At 40.9% G+C, this 6,695-nt stretch overlaps 1 protein-coding gene across 1 annotated transcript in view; it reads left to right on the top strand.

Annotated features, from left to right (window-relative positions):
* The first annotated feature begins 873 nt into the window (after nt 1–873).
* The window catches only part of asip1 (agouti signaling protein 1), a 99,149-nt gene continuing 93,327 nt past the window's right edge, over nt 874–6,695 (top strand). The window contains exon 1 of the mRNA XM_059329981.1: nt 874–960. The gene's annotated coding sequence lies outside the window, so the exon portion shown is untranslated. The remainder of the gene's footprint in view (nt 961–6,695) is intronic.

Genomic DNA, 6,695 nt, shown 5'->3' with positions numbered 1-6,695 from the left:
TGACTATTCCACGGATTTTGAGTTAAGCAAATCCGTGGCTATTTCACGGATTCCTGTGAGACCAGGTTGTTACAAAGATGTTTTTCGATGTTCATTAATGTACACTGTCCCTATCCAAAATAGAGTATTAAAGCAAAGTATTAAAAGTAAAAAAAACACAGGACTACAGGAGGGTTAAAGAGCTGTTTCCAAACCGCACCAGACCTCAATGAAACTAATCCACCAAGTGGGAACCTCGAGAAAACAAAAGCTGAGCCGTTAATTTGCACAGTTGAATACAATGCACGCCAGCTTCCGCTCATCCCAGTGTTGAAGTAAACATGGCTTTAATTAGGACTGTATTGGCCGAATGAAATACTGTATTGTATGTGGTGGAATGACAACAAGCAGGCAGATTTGTGCAAATTCCCTCTCCACTCAAGAATGTTATTTTTCTCATATCTTGTATCCCACAACTTCACTAGACATTAAAAAACTGTGAAAAGAATCCAGAAACCTCCGGCGCAGAACGGACTTGACAGTTCGATTGAAGCACACTGTGTAATCTTAGCGGATATTATGTGACATCTCACAACCACTGTTGTGTCTCCCAGGCTCAAACATGTAAGACTGAGCCTCTATGATCATTCCTCTATTAGAAATTAGACCAGATGCTGACAGTTTGCAGATTACAAAGTGGCACCAGCTCTTTCTCTGCTCTTTCTCCACTCGACCACAGGCAGTGGTTTCTGGTGGGATGGTGGCCAGAACCAGAATGACTCAATGTGGGAGAAATCGTAGATGTGCTTCAGGGTGTAGGGGTTGTTTTTACTTAGTACAAATAAAAAAGTAAAGTGTGAATTTCATTGTGTGATAACCTGCTCTTTGCTCTGCAGGCTGAAGTCAAATCTGCACCTGTTTCACACCCTCGAATGTGGAGAAGAGGAGTTACAGCACGGTGATATAATTTAAGAGCTGAGGGTGAGTGATCAATATCTGTCTGTCTGTCTATCTGTCTGTCTGTCTGTCTGTCTGTCTGTCTGTCTGTCTGTCTGTCTGTAAGTAAGCTATTTTATTTATGAAGTGCTTTTCACAGGAAAAAAACCACAAAGTGCTTTACAAGGACATAAAACAACATACAGGCAACAAAAGACAGGTTTGACACTGCTGAAAACCTGGAAATACAGCAACAACAAATACTTTTTTAGATATATTAACTCTTTATCTATCTATCTATCCATCAATCCATCTATCCGTCTATCTATCTGTCTGTCTGTCTGTATGTAAGCTATTTTATTTATGAAGGGCTTTTCACAGGAAAAAAAACGCAAAGTGCTTTACAAAGGCAAAAAAACAACATACAGGCAAACACAGAAAAACACAATACAACAAGAAAACATAATTAAAGCCTGGACGTCTAGTCGACCAGGTACATATAGTCAACTAAATACCTGTCTAAACAGATTTGTCTTAAGTTGACATTTAAAAGAATCTGCAGATCGTAAAGGTGCAGACGGAGTGTTCCAAAGTTTGGGAGCTATGGATTCAAAGGCTCAAACACCCTGAGTCTAAAGGCGGGTGCGTAGAACTGACAATATATTTAAGGTTTTTGATTGGAGGGAGCGAGCAGAGGGATATGGGTGAAGTAGCTCAGTCACATATGCCGGGGCCAGATACTGCAGAGATCTGTAGGTCAGAGTGAGAATCTTAAACTGGATCCTGTAGCAACGGGGAGCCAGTGAAGAGATCTGAGTACGGGGGTGATGTGAGATTGTCTATTTGTCTTGGTGGCGAGCCTTGCTGCAGCATTTTGAATTGACTGTAGACGGTTTAAAGCGGACATACTGAATGAGGAGAGCAGTGAGTTACAGTAGTCGATACGGGACGAGGTGAAGGCATGTATAAGCATCTCAAGTTCAGCATTTGAAACTACTGATCTCAGTTTGCTGATATTTCTCAAGCAGGAAGTAGACAGCTGCTTAACATTGGTGTCAAACGACGATTTATCAAATATTACCCCTAAGTTACGCAAGTGGGGGTGGACGGCAGAGGAGAGGGGCCCAATACGTTGTTGGATTGTGGGCACAACCTTCTCTGGAGCAACAACCAGAACCTCTTTTTTTTTCTTCTCAGCGCTGAGCTGTGAGAAGTTTTCTGCCAAACATTACCTGATAGCATTAAGACAGTCTAGGAGTCTAGATAACTTAAAAACTGCACTGGGTTTAAATGAGAAACAGAGTTGGATGTCATCCGCATATAAATGATAAGAAATGTTAAAACTGTTTATGATCTGTCCTAGGGGCAGTAAGTACACTGAGAACAACAGTGGCCCCAGAACTGAGCCCTGTGGGACCCCACAGGACAGTGGGGAAGAGTCGGAAACAAAATCACCAGTGGAGACAGCAAAACTTCTGTCACTAAGGCCTCATTTACACGAGGACACTCGCGGGTAAAAACGACAAAATATTTTATCGGAAGTGCCTTTCGTTTAGACGATGACGGCGTTTTTTGGGGCTTAAAAACGCAAAAATCTGAAACCACCCTCCAAAGTGTAAAAGTGTAATCCTCTCCTCCGTAGCGTGTCGTCTACACTGACAAGACACAAAACTCTGATCTGATCTGCTCACGTCACGTATGTGTTTACGTCACATACATGCTCCAGGACAGGAAATAAAGAAACGTGGGATTATTTCCATGGTGGGACCTTCAAGCTGCTCTGGCAGCTCTAATAAACTTACAGGAGTCTTTCCACCAAATGTACAGGATATGTCCAGATAGTATTAGTGAACAGAGAAGGATCTGGAATTACCTCCATCACATTCTGGATGCAGCGATTGGTGGGAGGAGCCAGACGGCTGTGAACGAGACCTGGGAGATCTAGTGATGGTGGAGAACTTTGTGGAAGGAGTAGCTGATGAAAATGTGTGGCGTGAAAACTTCTGCATGCCCAAAGATGCTCTTATGGCTTTAAGTGATGCCGCCAGGCTGCATACAATCCAATTTCATACACTTTTGCGTCACCGTATGCAGCAGATTTCCTCCCGAAAACGCTCGTCTAAACGAGGAATAAAAAGTGAAGACGCGACGCCACTTTTGCGTCTTCTGTTCAGACCGTCCTCGTGTAAACGTAGCCTAAGATATGAAAACCTGATATGCCAACAAAGTCACGTAACTGAGATCAAGAAGTACCAACACAGAACAATCACCTGCATCAGAGGACATTAAAACATCATTAGAAACCCTCAGAAGAGTTTCAGTAGAGTCCCGTTTTCCGAAACGCTGACTGAAACTTATATGTTGTGTCTCTCCAACACAGCGTGAGTTGGTCGGCAACAACCTTTTCTAAAATCTGTGTGTCTGTCTAGTAGAAAGATCAGATCTAATATAAAATAAAAAATGTAAAAAGTTCTAAACTATTATAACTTTGGTTGCAATACTGGCGTAAATATATTTAATCTATCTATTTATATTATTCCCGCAATATTTTTTATTTATATAACAGTTCCATCTTTCTTCTGAAGACTCAGAGTAAAGTAGGGCTGCGCAATAATATCATTTTTTAAATTAAATTTGTAGACTTGACTAGTGCACAGGGTGAAATATTTGCCAAAGGCAAAATATTCATTATTAATTAAGTCCCGGCCTTAAAAAATTGGATACAGACTTCCCTCATCATGAGTCATATCACAAATGGACAATCTGTCAATTGCAATTCGATTTTTTTTTTCAATCGTCAACACATTGTGAACTTTCTTCTGCTTCTCAGCTTGTGTATTTCTGCAAACAATGCATGTGCAGAATGGGAAGCAAAGGGCATTTTGTCATGAAGCAATCTGTGAAGAAAAGCTCTTCCAGTAAGCATAAAACTGTTTTCACTTAAAACTGTTTTCACATTTAATTATAGGATTTAGAGGTATTATGTCCTGTATTTTTTCCTCCCATTTGTCAGGATACGCCAAGCTTTTTTTTTCTCTCTCTCTCTCTTTCTTCCATCCTCATTGTGTCTGGGCTGGTTGACATAATGTCCATGTGGTTGTAGTTTTTCACCCTCTACAGACTTTCTTCGACACACCAATGTGGTTTTCATTTACACTCTTGCCATCAACTGGAGTGTTGATGGCAAAATGAGGGGCGCTTAAACGCATCAGACACTGAAGTGGCCGAAGTTAATCCAGTCCGGAGTTGATATCCACTTGCTTAGTCGGTGTGGTCTTCATTTCTCACAGAATAACTCTTTTTTTTTCTACATCCATGAGACAAACAAACAAACAAACAAACATCTGTATGCATTTTCCTATCTTCATTGAAGGCAGCCAGGATCTTGCATAACTTCTCTATCTCCCTTCAGATGCATTCTTCCTTCTCAGCACCCCAAAATATTCCCTATACTGTGTTCTCTACTTCAGTGGTTCCCAACCTTTTTCTTGAGGGACTCACATTTTTACCATTGTAAACTTTGGCAACCCCCCCGTTATCCATTGCTTCTATGAAGCCGAACTCAGTGTGACTTTCATGGTACCCTCTCTTTTTATTTTTGAGATATTCAGCATTTTTGTCTCCCTGACGCTTCTCCATTTTTCCATTAGCTCTGTGTTTCTGTTGTTGGGTGAGGTTACCTCTAGGTGAGGTTAGCGCTAGGTGAGGTTACCGCAAGGTGAGGTTACCGCTAGGTGAGGTTACCGCTAGGTGAGGTTACTGCTAGGTGAGGTTACCTCTAGGAGAGGTTACTGCTAGGTGAGGTTACCGCTAGGTGAGGTTACCGCTAGGTGAGGTTACCGCTAGGTGAGGTTACCTCTAGGTGAGGTTACCTGTAGGTGAGGTTACCGCTAGGAGAGGTTGCCGCTAGGTGAGGTTACCTCTAGGTGAGGTTACCACTAGGTGAGGTTACCTCTAGGTGAGGTTACCCCTAGGTGAGGTTACCCCTAGGTGAGGTTACCGCTAGGTGAGGTTACCCCTAGGTGAGGTTACCGCTAGGCGAGGTTACCGTTAGGTGAGGTTACCGCTAGGTGAGGTTACCGCTAGGCGAGGTTACCGATAGGTGAGGTTACCACTAGGTGAGGTTACCGTTAGGTGAGGTTACCGCTAGGTGAGGTTACCACTTGGTGAGGTTACTGCTAGGTGAGGTTACCACTAGGCGAGGTTACCACTAGGTGAGGTTACCTCTAGGTGAGGTTACCGCTAGGTGAGGTTACCTGTGTATACTGCAGGAGGGATGTTACATGTCCTTATTCTCGCGATGTAGCCTTTATTTTTAACTTTTCTATAGTGATTTTTCCGTTTAAATAAATGAATAAACGTTTAATGTAGCCCTTATTTAGTTGTTTTTGTCCCACGAATGAATTAAATGCTCACTCATCTGTATTTAACACATTAGATTTAATGTCGGGCCCCCTGTTGGGAATCACTGCTCTACACTACAAACCCCATAACATACCTGTGATTCAGCCTTGACCTCCTTATATGCATTAAACTCTAATTATAATCAGTTTATATACTCTATATACGCTCAGCCTTGCAGAGCTCATTCTAAACCTCTTAAACGGCTGCGGTGTTTTTGAGGGATCTACATAACCAACAACAAATGCATTGTTTTGTTTTATTGCCCATAAAATAAAAAAAAGGAATTCTTTAGTATACTGGGGGATAAACACAGCGGGGTGAACTTTATGTCCTTTTGTGAACCCTTTGTGTGAAGTTTGTGTGTTGATAATCCTCATTGTGTCATAGAAATTGATTGCCGCTTTGATTCTAACATAAACATGACTTCAGACAGAAGTTTAACACAATAATTTAATATTACCGACTAAATGTTCCATGATGTTCCCTCCCGAGTTCCCAAATAGTTCCGCTTCCATGTAATTTGTTATTTATCCTGTGTGTGTTTTCGAGGCCCATCAGACTGCACATGTTTCCATTTGGAGGTAATGAGGACAGGACAGTGATTATGGGAGGTAGAGCTTCACTCTCAGAGCTGTGAACCATACCTTTAGAGCGAGTCATTCCAAACTCACAACTTCTCCCTCTGATCGGATGCTGTCAGAAGTGGATCTGGAGAATTTAACCCTCTGTAGTCTCCAAAAGCTCCAAATAATCCAGACTTGTCGCCTCCATCAGACTAGAAAACAAAGCAGCGTGGAGCCCTACTGTAAATTTACCTCTAAAGTTCTGGCTGTAAACTCCATGAGGCCAGTTTCAGTTTGATGATGATATACCAAGTAAAACTGGAGACAAGCTCAAATAGATTTAGTATCAAATGATAGAACTTCTTTTAATTCTTTATTGAGCATGATAGTGTTTTGAAAGTAAGAAAAAAAGATTCATGTTGGACTTTTATGTTGGACTAAAGGACTAAAAAAGACACAAAATGACCGAAAAAGACACAAAATGACCAAAAAAGACACAAGAAGACACAAAATAACTAAAAAAGACACAAAAAAAGACACAAAATGACAAAAAAATACACAAAATGACTAAAAAAGACAAAATGTCTAAAAAAGACACAACAAAAGACACGAAATGACCAAAAAATACACAAAATGACTAAAAAAGAAACAAAATATCTAAAAAAGACACAACAAAAGACACGAAATGACCAAAAAAGACACAAAAAGGCCAAAAAAATACACAAAATGACTTTGAAAGGAAACAAGAAGACACAAAATGACTAAAAAAGACACAACAAAAGACACAAAATGACCAAAAAAAGACACAAAATA

This window comes from Centropristis striata, chromosome 3 (genome assembly GCF_030273125.1).
Source record: "Centropristis striata isolate RG_2023a ecotype Rhode Island chromosome 3, C.striata_1.0, whole genome shotgun sequence".
NCBI lineage: Eukaryota > Metazoa > Chordata > Actinopteri > Perciformes > Serranidae > Centropristis > Centropristis striata.
Note: the sequence above shows the minus strand (reverse complement) of the source record. Positions and strands in the feature narration are given on the sequence as shown.